The sequence below is a fragment of the Callithrix jacchus genome, chromosome 7 (genome assembly GCF_049354715.1).
Source record: "Callithrix jacchus isolate 240 chromosome 7, calJac240_pri, whole genome shotgun sequence".
Classification (NCBI taxonomy): domain Eukaryota; kingdom Metazoa; phylum Chordata; class Mammalia; order Primates; family Cebidae; genus Callithrix; species Callithrix jacchus.
In genome coordinates, this window is record NC_133508.1 from 102,244,717 (window position 1) to 102,263,877 (window position 19,161).

At 40.6% G+C, this 19,161-nt stretch overlaps 1 protein-coding gene and 1 pseudogene across 1 annotated transcript in view; both read right to left on the bottom strand.

Moving 5' to 3' along the window:
• The window catches only part of JAK1 (Janus kinase 1), a 255,358-nt gene that overhangs the window by 203,951 nt on the left and 32,246 nt on the right, over nt 1-19,161 (bottom strand). The gene's annotated exons all lie outside the window — the stretch shown is intronic.
• On the bottom strand, nt 6,761-6,861 carry LOC118143384 (U6 spliceosomal RNA; annotated as a pseudogene).

Sequence of the window (19,161 nt, forward strand, 5' to 3'; positions counted from 1 at the left end):
GAATTGAAAGCAGGAACTCAAACAGGTACTTATATACCAATGTTCATTGTAGTATTATTAACAATAGTCAAAAGGTGGAAACAACCCATGTATCAAAAAGATGTATGAACAAAATGTGGTCTACACATACAATGGAATATTATTCAGACATAAAGAGGAGTGAAGTTCTGATATATGCCCCAACATGGATAAACCTTGAAGACATATGCTAAGTGAAATAAGCCAGATCAAAAGGACAAATATTGTATAACTTCACTTACATGAAGTATCTCAAATAGGAAAATTCATAGAAATGTGAAGTAGATTCAAGTTTGTCAAGGCCTGGGGAGAAGGGACCTGGGGAGTTTTCACCTACTAGTTACTGAGTTTCAGTTTGGGGTGATGACAAAGTTTTGGAAATAGACAGTGGTGGTAGTTGAATAACATTGTGGACCTAAGTAATGCCACTAAATTGTACCCTTAAAAATAGTTTAAATGGGCTGAACATGGTGGCTTATGCCTGTAATCCTAGTACTTTGGGAGACTGAGGTGGGCAGATCACTTGAGCACCAGAGTTTGAGGCCAACTTGAGCAACATAGTGAAACCCTGTCTCTACAAAAAATACAAAAATTAGCTGAGCATGATGACATTTGCCTGTTCCAGCGACTCTAGAGGCTAACGTGGGAGGATCACTTCAACCCAGGAGGTCGTGGCTGCCGTGAGCCATGACTGCACCACTGCACTCCAGCCTGGGCAACAGAATAGAACCCTGTCTCAGAATAAATAAATAGGCCAGGTGCGGTGGCTCACACCTGTAATCCCAGCATTTTAGGAGGTCTCCAAGGGTGGATCACTTGAGGTTAGGAGTTTGAGACGAGCCTGGACAAACAGTGAAACCCTGTCTCTACTAAAAATACAAAAATTAGCTGTGCATGGTGCTGAGCACCTGTAATCCCAGCTACCCAGCAGGCTGAGGCAGGAGAATTGCTTGAACACAGGAGTCAGAGATTGCAGTGAGCCGAGACCATACCACTGCACTCTAGCCTGGGCAACAGAGTGAGACTCTGTCTCAAAAAAATAAAATACAAACAAATAAATAAACAGTTAAAATGGCAAATTGTGTTATATATATTTTTTAATCAGAATTTTAAAATTACAGAGATAAATGTAATCATTTAATAATACAATTTCAGTTTACCAGGAAAATATTAAAATTTTGAATTTATAAGTACCTAATGGTGCAGCCTCAAATTATAGAAGAGAAAAATCAGAAGACTCATGTGGAGAAATAGACAAATCTATAATTAAATGGAAAATTAAAAAATACATCTCTCAATAATTGATAGAACAAAAAGAAAAAATCATTAAATAGGCCAGTAGTGGTGGCTCACGCCTGTAATCCCAGCACTTTGGGAGGCCGAGGCAGGTGAAACATCTGAGTTCAGGAGTTCAAGACCAGCCTGGCCAACATGGTGAAACACTGTCTCTGCTAAAAATATAAAAATTCGCTGGGTGTAGTGGCATGGCCTACAGTCCCACCTACTTGGGAGGCTGAGGCATGAGAATTGCTTGAACCCAGAAGGCAGAAGTTGTGGTGAGCTGAAATTGTGCCACTGCACTCCAGCCTGGGCAATGGAGCAAGAGTCTGTCTCAAAAAAAAAAAAAATCATTAGAGGATTCAAACAATAATGATTAATAAAACTGATCTAATAGAGATTACATATACTTCATTAAACTGCAGAAAAAAATTCCAAAGTCCACACAGAATATTTCAAAAATGGACTCATACATAGTCATTAAAGCAAGCCTCAACAGATTTTAAAGGATTAATACAGAGGATGTTTTCTGACCTAATGTCATCTAACCATAAATCAATAATAAAAAGGTAAACAGAGCATTTCGATGTTTGGAAAATTCAGATCATGCTTCTAAATAACTCATGGGTTAAATAAGAAATCACGGTGGAAATATTTTTAATTTTTTTTTTTTGAGATGGAGTCTCAATCTTGTTGCCCAGGTTGTAGTGCAGTGTCATGATCTCAGCTCACTACAACCTCTGCCTCCTGGGTTCAAGCGATTTTCCTGCCTCAGCCTCCTGAGTAGCTGGGATTACAGATGCCTGCTACCACACCCGGCCAATTTTTGTACTTTTAGTAGAGATGGGGTTTTGCCAGGTTGGCCAGGCTGGTCTCGAATTCCGGACCTCAGGTGATCCACCCACTTCAACCTCACAAAGTGTTGGGATTACAGGCGTGAGCCACCATGCCCACGGATGAACTGTGCCTTTTTAAAATGTGTGAGTGACTTAAAAATTACTTCATATCAAAAACTTGCAGGGTAATAGCTGAAGTGTTTACAGAGCTGATTTATAGCCTTCCATTTTATATTAGAAAAGAAAAAAGGCTAAAAATAAATGAGCCAAGCATCTGCCTCAGGATATTAGAAATAAACTGCAAGATAAACAGAAATAAAGTAGTAGGAAAGAGATAACAAATAAGAACAAAGCTGTATAAAATAGAAAAACCATATAACAGGAACAATAAATTGAATAGTTGATTCTTTAAGAAGGCTGAAAAAGGTATAAAATCTTTGGTGAGACTGAGAGACACACATATACACAGAGGGAGAGAGAGAAAGACACACACACACACACACACACACACACACGCACTCACTATCAGGAGTGAAAAGGGGATATTACTCCAGATGTATACAGCGGAGAGATAATAAGAGGATATAATGAATGACTTAATGCTAATCCATTTGACAAAGTACACTATGTGGACTAATTTCCTCTGGGAAAAATCAACGAATGCTACAAAGATATTTTTAAAAACCAGAACATGATTCTGCTGAGAGCATTTGAAAAAATAATAATACAAAAACCAAAATCCCAAACAATCCTGTGATCATTAAATAAATTGAATCATTTATAGAAAATCAACAAAGAAAATTCCAGGACCAGAAGACTTTGTGAGTTCTAATAATCTTTTAAGGAACAAAGTATTTTAATATCACATAAACACATATAAGAAGGAATAAGTCTCAAACTCATAAGACACTAAAAATTCATTATGAAGAGTATGGCAAAATAAAATTGCAATCTAATTTGACTAATGGATATATGCTGAAAAAATCTGAAACAATATATTAGCAAACTGAATCCAGCAATATAAAAGGATAATATAGAAAAGCAAGTTAAATGTATCTTAGGAACACAAAATTGGTTTAATATTTGAAAATGAATCAATGTAATTTGTCACAATAATAGAATAAAGGAGAGAACCCATATGACTCCCCCAATATATTTAGAAAAAATGAATGGTTAAAAAAAAGTCAGTATGTATTCTTAATTTTAAAAATCAACAAACTTGAAATAAGAGGAAACTTTTAAGTTAAATACAGTACCTACAGAAAATCTATAGCAAACATTATGAAAAATAGTGAAGTTGCTGTGTCAGAAGGTGCAAGGCTGGGCACAGTAGCTCACACCTGTAATCCCAACACTTTGGGAAGCGGAGGCAGGCGGATCACCTGATGCCAGGAGTTTGAGACCAGCCTGGCCAACATGGCAAAACCCCGTCTCTACTAAAAATTCAAAAATTAGCAGGGTGTGGTGATGGGGGCCTGTAAATCAGCTACTCAGGAGGCTAAGGCAGAAGAACTGCTGGAACCCGGGAGGCAGAGGTTGCAGTGAGCAGAGATCACGCCACTACACTCCAGCCTGGGCCACAGAGTGAGACTCTGTGACAGAAAAAAAAAAAAAGGAGGCTGGGCACGGTTGCTCGCACCTGTAATCCCTGCACTTTGGGAGGCCAAGGAATGCAGATCACCTGAGATCAGAAGTTCAAGACCAGCCTGGCCAACACAGTGAAACCCCATCTCTACAAAAAAATGCAGATTTAGCTAGGCATGGTAGTGTGTGCCTGTAATCCCAGATACTCGGGAGGCTGAGGCAGGAGAATTGCTTGAACCCAGGATGTGAAGGTTGCAGTGAGCCGAGATGGCCCCACTGCACTCCAGTCTGGGCAGAAAGAGCAAAACTCCATCTCGAACAACAACAACAACAAAAGGTGCATATAACTTTAGTTTTGCTAGACAATGCCACACTCTTCTTCAAAGTGATTGTTGTACTGATTTATACTATCAGCAACAGCCTATAAGAATTCTCATCACCACTCCCCATTATCACCAAAAGCCTATGAACCAAACTTCTCACTGTCCTAGAGAAACTCTTGCAATGTGTACTACAGATAAGCACAAGAATTTTCTTAGCAGCATTGTTCTGATTATCCTGAAACTGGAAACAATTCACTGTGCTTCTGGGGAGGCAGCAATATTTTACATCTGGATCATGGTACTGGTTATATATTCATTATCATTATTCAAACCGTATATATATATGCTTTATGCACTTTTCTATATGTATTGCATATGTTTCATTTGAACTTCTACAAAGTCATCTTCCAAGAAACTTCACACACATTTTAATAAACCTTAACTGATTTTACAGTTACCGTTTGTGGTTCCTATGAGAAACCTGTCCATATTGGTTAGGGCTCCACTAGAAAAGAAATTATTTATTTGTACAAATTTGGTAATTTGGGAAGAGTTTAAAAGGACCATCTACAAAGGTGTGGGCAACATTTAAGAAACTCAAAAGTGGTAACAAAATACTCTAGAACTAGCAACTTGGGGTGCCTTTCCCACCCATTGGGGCAAGGAAAGAAAGCCATTATTAGAACCAGGAGATACGAGCTATGTGGAGAGAGCTGCTCAACTTGAGCTATGCCCTCTAGTGGAAAGACAAAGCCAGTCCACAGCACAGTGACTTCACACCAAGAGAATAAACACCCTGATCTTGCTCTTCTCCCTTCCCTCTCCCTGTCTTCTGTCTGTGCTCCTTGTTGCTGAACCCAGCTGGAAGCCAGAAGGCAAGAGAATGTGTTGATGTAATGCATTTAGGTCAGCCACCCAGGGAACCCAGCAGAATGGAGCTGGGCAAAGAGTACATCTGGAGTGATGAGAAGTTGCCCACATGCCCACCTCAATCTAAAACAGTAGCCACTTTAGGTGTTTTTCTTTTAAAATACAAGGTTTGGGGAGAAGGAGAAATGACCAAGAGACTTAAATTGTGGCTGGTATAATCCCTGCTCTGCAGCTGGTGACAAGACCTACACTGGTACTCAAGGCTACCGTCGTCCACCTCCCACTTCTGTTCTTTCCTTCCATCAGCACTTCAGCAGGATGTGTTTTACCTCTCTCCTTGTCCCAGGAGACCAGAGTAAAGATGCTTTTGCCTATTTTGCAAAGTGGAATTGGAGAGACCCAAACTTCATTGCATGTAGAATATAAAACATTGATTATCTTGTCTTTATTGGGTGACTATGCTTTTCCCATGACCAGACCACTGGACCAAGGAATGCTAAGAGGTTTTTCATTGAATCCCTGAGCTCTAAACATAGCTCTCCCTGTCCATCCCCACCAGGTAGCAGCAACCTAATTACTGCTATTAAGGATATATCACTCCTTCTCTATATATTGGTTCTATGACTTGAGCTGAGGAATCCCTAATGGCTGGGGTAAGTCTAAGCCTCCATTTCATTGAAACCATGTCTATTATACTTCCCATTTTGTTAAGAAGAGGATATAAAACCAAGAGAATTTGCAATATTTGCCTAAGACTGCATAGTTAGCACAACAATGAGACTAGAAGCTCAGCCGCCTGACTTTCAGACTCATTTGCTTCCCACACACTGGAGGAGTACAGCTGCGCCTTATCCCTGTAACAGGTGGACATGGGAAAGAGCAATAACACAATGCTAGACTGTGATAAAGGTGACTCAGGGGAGGGAGAAACACACAGTAGCAGATGTCCTCTAAATATTAAGGCACTGTAGAGAATAAGACATTTGTCATCCTGCCATCTCGTTGTGCCAAGCTACAGGAATAATGTTTCTGTCCTGTGTTTTTCCAAAGCAGGGCCTTTTCCAAAACAATTCAGGGTGATGACTACTTGAGTGCATTTTAATGTGTGCTAATGAATTTTCTTGATACTGGAAAAGAACATTTTTCTTGTGTAATGTCCCCTCTCCTTTCCCTCAAAGGAGCCCACATTGCCATTTTTTTTTTTTTGGTCACAGAGAAGTCTATGCTAGTGAAGCAATTAAGAGCTCTTTCTAACCAGTAAATCGCCCACAAAATGGATATTCCAGTGCACTGATAGGGATTTGAAGACTCATGCTAGGGAAGTTTGTGAATGACTCTGCATTTTAAGATTTCCATAGTCTTTCTGAGGCCCATTAAACTGGTCAGTGGGTAGTAAGTGATGAGGCATAAGCCTGGGAGGTGGGGTGATGCAAAGAATTAAAGAAATGAGACTGAGTCAGCCAAAGTGAAAATTTAGTTTGCAAGGGCTGGTGCCTCTTCAGACTTCTTAGCAACTTGAAGAAGGTAATCACCATTTTATCACTTTTATTATCTTATTTGTTTTTAGACTTCAACATAGTCAATACTAGGTTGCAGTACCTTGCTAAGAGGGAGGAGAACCAACTTCATACATTAGTGTCATGCTAACATATTCACGGGGGAAAATTAATACAGCATTTTATTTAGGGCTTTCAATGTGTATATCAAAGGAGAAACTAATCAGGGGAAATTCAGTCTATTAAGTTGGTGAGGAATGATATTTTTTGACAGGAGAGTTTTTCACACCTGTTGATCATATAAATTCAGTGAATGCTTTTTTTCCTCATGAAAAGTGAGGAAGCAGTAAACATTTAAAACATAGTATTATTTTTTTCCTGTCATCCTTACGCAGGGGCTATGCTAATCTTCTCTGTATCATTCAAGTATTAATTATTTTTAAGTGAAGTATTTAATATGCTGATCTTAAGGTACAGTTCCATCACTTTTTTTTTTTTAATTTTAGAGACAGGGTCTCATTCTGTCACCCAGGCTGAAGTACAGTGGAATGATCATGGCTCACTGTAACCTCAAATCCCTGGGCTTAAGTAATTCTCCCATCTTAGCCTCCTGAGTATCTGGAGCCACAGGTATGCACAGCCATACCAGGCTAATTTTTTTTTTTTTTTTTTTTGACCAGCTGTTGCCCAGGCTGATCTTGAACTCCTGGCCTTAAGAAATCCTCCCACCTCAGCCTCCTGAAGCACTGGGATTACAAGCCTGAGCCACCATGCTTGGCCAATAGCGTTTGGTTTGGTTTGGTTTTGAAACGGAGTCTCACTCTATCACCAGGCTGGAGTGCAGTGGCACAATCTTGGTTCACTGCAACCTCTGCCTCCCAGGTTCAAGTGATTCTTCTGCCTTAGCCTCCCGAGTAGTTGGGACTACAGGCGCATGCCAGGCCAATAGATTTTGATAATTGTACACATTCATGTAACTACCATCTAAAGTTCCAGAAAGTTGACTCATCTCTTGTCCCTTTCTAGTCAAATTTGCCCTTTCTCACTGAAGGAACCACTTTCTAATCCTATCGCCATAGACTAGTTTGCCTGCTCTTGGACTGCATATAAATGGAGTCATACCATATTTATTATTTTACATCTGCTATCTTTCACTCACCATGTTTCTAGATTCGTTTTTTTTTTTTTCTGGTATGTATCAGTGGCTCGTTCCTTTTATTGCTGAGTAGTCTTCCTTTGTATGAATATTTCACAATGTGTTTATCCAATCTCTTATTGCTGGACACTTGAGTTGTTCTCCATTTTCAGCTATTATGAATATAAGTACTATGAGCATGCTTGTACAAAACTTTTTGTGGACATATATTTTCATTTCTTTTGGGTATATACCTAGGAGTAAAATAGCTAGCCCCATGGTAACAATGTTTAATCATTTGAGGAACTGCCAGACTGTTTTCCAAAGTGGCTGTACTACTCTACATTCCTAGCAGCAAGGTACAACAGTTCTCATTTCTCCATGTCCTCACCAACACTTGTTGTTCATATTTTTTATTACAGCCATCCTAAGGGCTGTAAAGTTGTATCTCACTGTAGTTTTGATTTGCATTTTCCTAATGATTCATGATGTTGAGCATCAAGAGTTTATTGGCTACTGTACATCTTATTTGGAGAAATGTCTATTCAAATCATTTGCTCATTTTTAATTGGGTAATTTGTCTTTTTATTGTTGAGTCCTAATTGATTTGTAACTTGGGTGAAATTGAATTGAGAAAGTCTGTGGTAAGAGGTAAGCCTCTTGCAGTTGACAGTAACAGAAAATCCAACCTACATTATTAGCTTAAGCATTAATGGAATTTGTTGTACCATAGAACTGAAAGTTCTTGAAAGTAGTTCTGGCTTCAAGAATGGCCTGGTCCACAGCAAAAAAAAATTAACATTTCTTATTGTGGAGATTTCCCTAATGCTAACAAGTTAAAAAAAAAAAAAAAAAAGGCTGGGTGTGGTGGTTCACGCCTGTAATGCCAGCACTTTGGGAGCCTGAGGTGGGCGGATCATTTGAGGTCAGGAATTTGAGACCAGCCTGGTCAACATGGTGTGGCCGTCTCTACTAAAAATATAAAAATTAGCTGGGTGTGATGGCGGGCACCTGTAATCCCAGCTACTCAGGAGGCTGAGGCACGAGAATCACTTGAACCCAGAGGTGGAATCACACTGATTTAGGGGAGTCACAGACCCCATCCCAAAGCAAGGGTTAGAGCCCACTTGAAACACATGGATTCCAAGTGGGGGTAGAGGGAGTTCTCCAGAGAGAAATTAGAATGCATTCACCAAAAGAAGAAGAAAATGGATGTCAAGATGTTAAAAACCAGCAATGTCCACTATAGTGCTTCCCAACCATGGCCTCATTAAAAATCAACATGATTTTATCTACGCAACTAAGCAAACAGTGAGACCACAGGGTAAAATACTATGATTGACACAGGAATATGGATAAAGGTAAGAGAACAGTTAGCCAGCGGTAAAATCATTAAAAAGTCACTAAATTTAGCATCTGAAGACCTGGCTCAAATCCTAGGTTTGCTACTTGCTAGCACTATGACCTTGGGAGAAAAAAAATCACTTAACTTTCCAAACCACATGTTTTCCTTTCTTTCTTTTTTCTTTCCTTTTTTTAGACAGGGTCTCACTCTGTCACCCAGGCTAGAGTGCACTGGCATGATCATAGCTCACTGTAGCCTCTACCTCCTAGGCTCAAGAAATCCTTCCAGCTCAGCCTCTTGAGTAACCAGGACTACAGGTGCACACCACATACCTGGCTAATTTTTGTATTTTTTTCTAGAGATGGGGTTTTGTCATGTTGCCCAAGCTAGTCTTGTACTCCTGGACTCAAGCGATCCTCCCACCTCGACCTCCCAAAATGCTGGGATTACAGGTGTGAGCCACCACACCCAGCCAAACCATATTTTCTAAGCCATAAAGTAGGGATTACCTCAAAGTATCCTTCCAGCATCATAGGTTGGTTCTGGAAATATAAACCCGTGAAAGTGCCTGGCACATAGAGGATATTCACTCTGAAATCTGGGTCATAACTTTGTCTATCTGCCTTCCATGTGATCCCACCCCAAGTCTACTTTCTACCCAGCCAGTGTTTGCTTTCCAGATGGGACTATAGAGATTTCAACAGAAAATCTTTGGAACAATTACCTTATTGAGCCCCAAACTGTAATTTCAGCTATGTGATTATAGCAATGGTCCATCAACTCTGAAAATGGTTTCGGCTGGAATGTCAGTGCAGCACGGTGAGCCAGACACAGTCAGTGGCCTTTGAACACAGCCTGGGGTATAAGACAGAGATGATCATCACAGTTGGAGGTCTAGAAAATGTCCCTGGAGACCTCACATTCCCATGATTTGCCTTCCAGGAGTGGAAATAGTGCCAACTTCCCCTCTCAAAGCATGCTGCCCCTCTGGATTCTAGTTTGTTAACAAATCTCCCTTCCTCCTTCCAAACAGGAAAGAAGGAAGGAAGGGTTTGGAACTGTTCCATTGGTAGCCCCAGAATTTCTACATAACAAAAGCTTAGGGGCGGCCATCTGGTTGCTGTTTCTAGAGGGTTGCTTCTGAAATTGTTTGCATTTTAAATAAGCACGTTTGGCCAGGCGCAGTGGCTCATACCTGTAATCCCAGCACTTTGGGAGGCCAGATCACCTGAGGCTAGGAGTTCAAGACCAGCCTTGCCAATGTGGCAAAACCCCGTCTCTACTAAAAAGATAAAAATTAGCCAGGCATAGCAGAATGTGCCTGTAGTCCTAGCTACTCCAGAGCCTGAGGTAGGAGAATTGTTTGAACCTGGGAGGTGGAGGTTGCAGCGAGCTGAGATTGCACCACTGCACTCTAGCCTGGGCAACAGAGCAAGACTCTGTCTCAAAAAAAGAATTTTTTTTTTTAATAAGCAGGTTTCACTCAGATTGTATACTATTTCAGATGGCCTGGGTAGGGCTGGTTATCTGGAAATTTTATTTGTTTGTTTGTTTGTTTTGAGACAGAGTCTTACTCTGTCACCCAGGCTGGAGTGCAGTGGCACCATCTCATCTTACTGCAACTTCCACCTCCCAGGTTCAAGCTATTCTCCTGGTTCAGTCTCTTGAGTAACTGGGACTACAGCCATGTACTCCCAAACCCAGCTAATTTTTTTGTATTTTTAGTAGAGATGGGGTATCACCATGTTGGCCAGGCTGGTCTTGAACTCGACCTCAAGTGATCTGCCTACCTCAGCCTCCCAAAGTGCTGGGATTACAGGTGTGAGCCACTGCACCCAATTAATTATCTGGAAACTTTGATCATCCTTGACATTACTGCTGACTGCCCTCCTCCAACTCCCTTGGTCTATCTCTGACTGATGCAGCAGCAGAAGCAGAGCAAAATCTCCTTACATGTATTTTTGCTCTGCCTCCTGTTGATCTGGATCCTTTAGGAAGCAGACGGACCCCAAGATGGGTTTATAAGTGAAAGCAGTAGGGTGTAATGCCTGTGAAAGGCAAAAGGAAGACGGAGTTGGAGAGGGCAGGGAAGGCCGTAAAACCACGTTGCAGGTCTGAGACTTGTAAAAGGAGAAGGGTGAGGAAGGATGATTGGGTGGGTGAATAGAGTCTCAAAGTGTGGTGCAGCTCTGGAAATGTCCTGGCCAGCCTAATAGGGAGCTCTGGCATAAGGACTGGCCTCAAAAAAGTCCCATGTTGTATGGCAGTGGTCATGCCCTAGTACCCCTGCCATGCTCAGTCATTGGTAGAGGGCTGCCTGGGAGAAAGTGCTGCACCCTGGATGCTGGGGTGGATCCAGACTGGAAGCTATCAGCATTCTGCACTCCTCGCAGCAGGTCCTTTCTGGAAGGGAGGTCTGTGTGGCACACCGCCAAAACTGGCACAACCCCAACAGCTGTCCAGCCATTCTGCTCTTACCTATAATCAAGCTCACAGAAGGGAAGCAGAGTGCTGCTGTGTTCCACAGAACTGCCTGAGCTCTTTTTATGATTCCTTTGGGTGAACCCTCAGTAAGTCAATCTATGCCTTAGGTTTCTTCTCTGAAATATTTCCTTTGCCTGGAACGCTTTTCCCTCAGCTACCCTAATGATTCAATGCCTCATCTCCTTGAGATCTCTGCTCATGTGCTGCCTCATCAGTGAGTCCTTCCCTAATTAAAATAGCAATCCACTCACAATTCTTATTTTCCTTCCCAGTGTTATTTTTCTCCATAGCACTTACCCTATCTAATTTAAAAGTTTATTTCTACTTTTGCCATCTGTTTCCTTTGATTAGAATATAATGGATGTCAAGTCAGGAGATTTTGTCTGTTGTTCTATCCCTAGCACCCAGAATAGTGACTAGCATATAGCAAACGCCATTAATTATGTGGCAAAGGGAAGAAGAAAGGAAGGAAGGGAGGGAGGGAGGGAGGGACCGGTATAACCACTCAAATTACGTAAAAGTTTACAGATACCACTAATCCCTTCTCTTTCTGATGCAAGCTTCATATCTGAGAAGATTGTCTAAGCCCTTGAAGAGAGCAACAAAGTCACTGAAACCTACAAAAATGTATCACTGAAAATTGAAATTTTAAGTTAAAGACAAAAAAACTTATTTACTAATTGACTTTTTTTTATCAGACACCATGTTACATGTTTTCACATATATTATCTGATTTAATCCTCCCAATAGGATGAGATAAAAGTTATTATCCCTATTCTGTGGGCAAAGAGGCTGAGGCCCAAATAATATGGCCAACGTCACACACAACTGGAAGTGTGGAATTTGAATCCACATTTATCTGATAGCAACAAATACGAAACAAACTTCAGAGCCAAATAAGAGGAAAGCAGCCAATTTATCTCACCATTTGACAGTAAAAATAAGAATAAAGTAAAATAATCATATTACAAATGACAAAGGAAGGAATTACTTTTACTATGCAGGGGTTCAAGGCTCAATATCAGTTACCCAATCCAAGGAGGATACCATCTTTTTACAATAGGTGGTATTTATTTTTCCTTCCCCCCCGCTCCGCCTCCTGAGACAGAGTCTCACTCTATCACCCAGGCTAGAGGGCAGTGGCATGATCATGGCTCATTGCAGCCTCAAACTCCAGGGCTCCGGTAATCCTCCCATCTCAGCCTTCCAGGTAGCTGGGACTACAGACATGTGCCATTGTGCCTGGCTACATTTTTTGTATTTTTTGTAGAGATGAGGTTTTACCATGTTGCCCAGGCTGGTCTTGAACTACTCCTTTAAAAAAAAATTTTTTTTTTGAGACGGAGTTTCACTTTTGTTGCCCAGGCTGGAGTGCAATGGTGCGATCTCAGCTCACCATATCCTCTGCCTTCCAAGTTCAAGTGATTCTCCTGCCTCAGCCTCCCCAGTAGCTGGGATTACAGGCATGCACCACCACAACAGGCTAATTTTTGTATTTTTAGTAGAGATGGGGTTTCACCATGTTGATCAAGCTGGTCTCAAACTCCTGACCTCATGATCCACCTGCCTCAGGCTTACAAAGTGCTGGGATTACAGGTGTGAGCCACCATGCCCAGTCTATTTTTCCTTTTATAAGTCTGTTATGCAAAAATGCCGTTGACCTAGCAATCCCATTACTGGGTATATACCCAAAGGAATATAATTGTTCTATCATAAAGATACATTTGGCTGGGCGTGGTGGCTCACGCTTATAAACCCAGCACTTTGGGAGACCCAGGTGGGTGGATCATCTGAGGTCAGGAGTTCAAGACCAGCCTGAACAACATGGAGAATCCCATCTCTGCTTAAAATACAAAATCATCTGGGTGTGGTGGCACATACCTGTAATCCCAGCTGCTCAGGAAGCTGAGGCAGGAGAATCGCTTGAACTCAGGAGGCGGAGGTTGCGGTGAGCCAAGATCGCACCATTGCACTCCAGCACCTGAACAACAAGAGCGAAACTGTGTCTCAAAAAAAAAGATAGATTCATATGTATGTTCACTGCAGCACTACTCCCAATAGCAAATACATGGAATCAACCTAAATTCCCATCATTGGTATTTGAAAATAAAATGTGGTACGTATACACCAGGGAGTAACATGCAGCCATAAAAAAGAATGAGATCATGTGCTTTGCAGGAACATGGATGGAGCTGGAGGCCATTATTCTTAACACTAACACAGGAATAGAAAACCAAATACCATGTTCTCACTTGTAAGTGGGAGCTAAGTGATGAGAACGCATGGACACGTAGACAGAAACAACAGACACTGGGGCCTACTGGAGGGTGGAGAAAAAGGATCAGGAAGAATAACGAATGGGTATGCGGCTTAATAGGGGTTAACAAAATAATCTGTACATCAAACTCCCATGACACAAGTTTACCTACATAGGAAACATGTACACATAGTTCTGAACTTAAAAGTTAAAAAGTTTGTTTTTTTTTAAAGCCTGTTATGGACTGAATGTGTTCTCCCACACCAAAATCCGTATTTTGAAGCCCTAATTCATAATGTGATGGTATTAGGAGATGGGGCTTTTGGGAAGTAATTAGGTTTAGAGAATTCATGAGGGTGGAACCCATGATGGTATTAAAAGAGGAAGAGATACCAGCACTCTGTCTCCAACATGTGAGGACACAGCAAGAATGTGGCCATCTGCAAGCAGGTGGCATCTTGATCTTGAATTTCTCATCCTCCAGAACTGTGAGAAATACATTTCTGTTGTTTAAGCCACATAGTAAAAGATATTTTGTTATGGCAGCCCAAATAAACTGAGACAAAGTCTCAGAAACTCATAGACACATAGTATCAGAAACTATCCATTAGAAGAGAAAGTTTCTCATTCTTGCAGTAAAAAGCCAGTTAATAAATGAGAGGATGGAATTTGAAAATCATCAGTTGATGCTAAACTAGTGGATGAGTGTTTGATGAGAAACAGAATATTTACATAGTTCCTAAACCTCCTGACAATTTTTTTTTGAGACAGAGTCTTACCCTGTTGCCCAGGCTGGAGTACAGTGGTACAATCTCTGCTCACTGAAAGTTCCATCTCCCAGGTTCAAGCGATTCTCCTGCCTCAGCCTCCCAAGAAGCTGGGATTACAGGTGCATATTACAAAGCCCAGCTAATTTTTGTAATTTTAGTAGAGATGGGGTTTCACCATGTTGGCCAGGCTAGTCTTGAACTCTGACCTCAAGTGATCCATCCACTCCAGCTCTCAAAGTGCTGGAATTATAGGCATAAGCCACAGCATCTGGCCTCAGTAACCAATTTTAATTACAAAAGAGAAAAGAGTGATTGCTACAGCGGTTCACACATGTGGTCCCAGGACTTTGGAGGTCAGAGGTGGATGGTATGCTTAAGCCCAGGAGTTTAAGACCACCCTGGACAACATGGCAACACCCCATCTCTACAAAAAAATACAAAAATTAGCTGGGCATGGGGGTGTGCACCTGCAGTCCCAGCTACTCAGGAGGCTGGGGTGGGAGGATCACTTTAGCTAGGGAGGGTGAGACTGCAGTGAGCCAAGATTGAGTCACTGCATTCCAGCCTGGGCAACACAGTAAGAAACCCTGTCTCAAAAAAAGTAAAAACAGTAACTTTACAGTGGGGAAATATGGTGAACACCACCTTAACCAGAGATCAAAGTACATGATATTCTAAGATAAACCACCATCACGTAGTTTCTCACACGAAGTGCTGAGAAGGACAAAACACTACTTCTGTGGTATTTCTGCTAAAAATATAAAACCTGAAAGTAATTATTAGGCAAGTCAGAACACTTGTGGAAGTTATTTTGTAGAATTTTGTATATTCTACAGAATAACTGCCCTGTACTTTAAAAAAAATTTCAAGTAAGAGAAAGTCAATGAAAAACTAAGAAACGCTTCCAGATGAAAGAAGATTAAAGAGATGAGACAACTAAATGCACTGCATGGTCTAAGACTGGATTCGACCTGGGAAAATCAAACAACTATAAAAAGACATTATTAGGGCACTTAATGGAATTTGTCCATGGACCCCAGAGTAGGAAACAGTATTGTATCAAAGTTCAATTTCTTGCTGTAATCATTTTGCTATGGTTATATAAAATGATGTCCTTTTTTTCAGCAAATATTCTGAAGTATTTAGGGGTCCCCTAACATCTCATGTCTCCAATTAACTCTAGAATTTTCAGAAAAAAATCATACACACACGCCAGAGAGACAGAGAGAAGAAGAATGATGAAGGAAATGGGCTAAAACAATGGGTGATTCTGGGTAAAGGGCACACAGAATTTGAGACTGTATCAAAATTAAAAACTAAAGAAATGTGCTTTGTATCTCAAACAAAGACCCTCTCTTGATGTTAATCTGGGGTCTAGAGAAACATTTCAGGTAATTACCACAGATTTTTCTTTCTTTTTTTTTTCTTTTGAGATGGAATCTTGCTTTGTCACCCAGTCTTCAGTGCAGTGGCGCAATCTCAGCTCACTGTAACCTCCATGTCCCGGGTTCAAGCCTCAGTTTCCTGAGTAGCTGGGACTACAGGTGTGTACCACCATGCCCAGCTAATTTTTGTATTTTTAGTAGAGACGGGGTTTTGCTGTGTTGACCAGGCTGGTCTTGAACTCATGACCTCAGGTGATCCACCCACCTTGGCCTCCCAAAGTGTTGGGATTACAGGTGTGAGCCACTGCGCCCAGCCTAGATTTTTCTTTAAAGCATTTGAATTATTTTGAAATATTCAGGAGAGTTCTAGAATGCACAGCACTAATTTCTATTGGAAATGTAATTTATTCTTTTGTTCTAAGTGCTCATCAGATACTGCCTGAGTACTGGTCATTCTGTCTAAAGTGGCTGTTTACAGTGAGTCCTTTCGCAAAATGGAACATTTTCTAATGCCAATTTTGTAAATGGAAACACAATATATGCAAAAAAAAAAAAAAAAGACTAAAGGAAATACAATGAATCCACTCAAAATAATTCCAAATGACCTGGCTTTTTTTTTAACCTTGTATTTCTTAACCTTGAAGGTTTTATAAACCTTCCACATATGAAGCCTGATGGCACGATTGTTTAGGGAGGAATCAGTGACTATCTCTATTTCTTATAAAGTATTTATAGATTAGAAGCTACATATGGCTATCTTCTCAGTTTCTTCATGCATCCACTTTTTAAATTACCTTTGCTACTATTTCTCTACATTAGACTGCCCACCAGTGTTATGGGGCATCTACTAGGTGCTACGAAAATGTGAAAGACTGAGACATGGGTCTCTGTAGCAGAGACCACTATTTAACATCCATCCTTTCTTGGAAATGAAATAGCTTTATTGTTGGGTATGTCAGTATACTTGGCTATAAAGTATTTCCCAGCCTTCCTTGCAAATGTGGTGACCAATGAGCTATTAGTGAGACTTCTAGAAAGTCTTTAAAATTTGGCTGGGAGGCCTACCGTTTACCCTTAATCCTTTCCTCGTTCTTGCCGGAACAGAAATATGAAGGCTGCACTTCAGGCAGCCATCTTGTCAACCCAAGGAAAAGCCCCCCACCCTGGGAATGGTAGAGGAAATAGCAAAAAGAGGCTATATTACTGATTTGTTTTTTAGAGACAGGCTCTTGCTCTGTCACCTAGGCTGAAGTATAGTGGTTGCAAACACAACTCGCTGCAGCCTCTAACTCCTGGGCTCAAGGTAGCCTCCAAGCTCAGCCTCCTGGGAGCTAGGATGACAGGTGTGTGCCCAATACTCAGATAATTTTTTTATTGTGTAGAAATGAAGTTTCTATATAATTTGCCCAAGATCACACATTCTAAATTGCTAAGCTGAGGAGTGAATTGCAGAAGTGACGGATTCTAAAGCTCTTATTCTGTCTACCTGTACTTTCTCTTAACTATATACTATATGGAAGTGTTTCCTTTATCGATTGATTGATTGGTACTTATGGGAGTACCAATCAATTACATATTGCCCAGGATAGTTTCTACCTCCCAACCTCAAGCAATCCTCCCACCTCGGCCTCTCAAGGTACTGGGATTACAGGTATGAGCCACCACACCTGGCCTCAACTCCTGTATCTCCAGAACTAGTAACTGAATACAACTCTTAAATTATATAGTATTTGATTTCATGAACAAATTAAGGAGAGATTAATTCACACAAAACAATTAGAAAACATTTCCCATTTGGGTACAGTGGCTCATACCTATAATTCCAGTGCTTTGGGAGGCCAAGGCAGGAGGACTGCTTGAGGCCAGGAGTTTGAAATCAGCCTAGGAAACATTGTGAGACTCCCATAAGTACCAATCAATCAATCGATAAAGGAAACACTTCCATATAGTATATAGTTAAAAGAAAGTACAGGTAGACAAAATAAGAGCTTTAGAATCTGTCACTTCTGCAATTCACTCCTCAGCTTAACAATTTAGAATATGTGATCTTGGGCAAATTATATAACCTTTCTGAACTACTGTCTCCCTTTTCATTAAATGAAGATGATAACAATTACCTTGTGTTATTGTAATAAGGAGTAGAGATAATGGGCCTGACACTCAATACGTGCTTAATGAATGATAGTAGTAATTTATAACCTATACAAACTCACAGAAGGAAGAAACTGGTATGGATCAAAAGCCTTACAGAGTAAGTAGGATTTTGTTGGTAGTGAAGGATGAAAATATTCAGGATGGATAAAGGGAAAAGGTATTCCATATGGATAAAAGGAAAGTCAAGTACAACATGGGTAGAGATATAGGGATTGGCTGAATATAACATATTTGATAATTACAAGGAAATTAACATAACTCATATTGAGGGGTTGAGGAAAATGTGGTGGCAATATAAATAAGGCGAGATCAGGATGGCACAGATGGGGTGGGATCAGGCTGAAAGCCAAAGAGAAGATGCATGACTTGATATGGAAGAGCACAAGGAGAATTTATAAATTTTGTACAAAAGGAAGGATCAGGACAGACATAATAAAAGCTCATTACCCTAAGGTCTTCAGTTATCCTAAGTGATTTTCTTTTAGAACAAATGACAAGGAAATGACTCTGAGTGCCAAATGGAAGGTGAGTGTCTAATCCAAAAAGGTAGCCATTAATTTAATGGAAAGATTATCTAATGGCAAACATTAATTTAGTTGTTAGAAAGGTGCTATGGGGTAGCTTGAGTTCATACAAGCTTTCTTCCTGTGGTTTCTCTATAAAATGAAGAATTATGGCAAAGATGTTTTTCACTAAAAAAAAAAAATGTAATCAAGCCAATCAGACAAAATATGTTTCTCCATACAAACCATGAAACACCAGATGAAATTCACTTGTTTTGTTTCTCATGGTATCTCTTTTTCTCTATCTCATTTAAAAAAATTATCTTAGTGGCCAGGCACAGCGGCTCATGCCTGTAATCCCAGGACTTTGGGAGGCTGAGGTGGGCAGATCATCTGAGGTCAGGAGTTCAAGACCAACCTGGTTAACATGGTGAAACCTCCTTTCTACTAAAAATACAAAAAATTAGCTGGGCATGGTGGCACACATCTGTAATCCCAGCTACTCAGGAGGCTGAGACAGGAGAATCGCTTGAACCCAGGAAGCAGAGTTTGCAGTGAGCCAAGATTGTGCTATTGTACTTCAGCCTGAGTAACAACAGTGAAATTGTCTAAAAAAAAAATTATCTTAGTAATGCCTATCGTTTCCAGAAAATACTTTAGGCTTTTCTAAAGGTAAAGATTAAGAGGTCATTAACTGATCCCTTCATGTGGTTTCACAGAGTC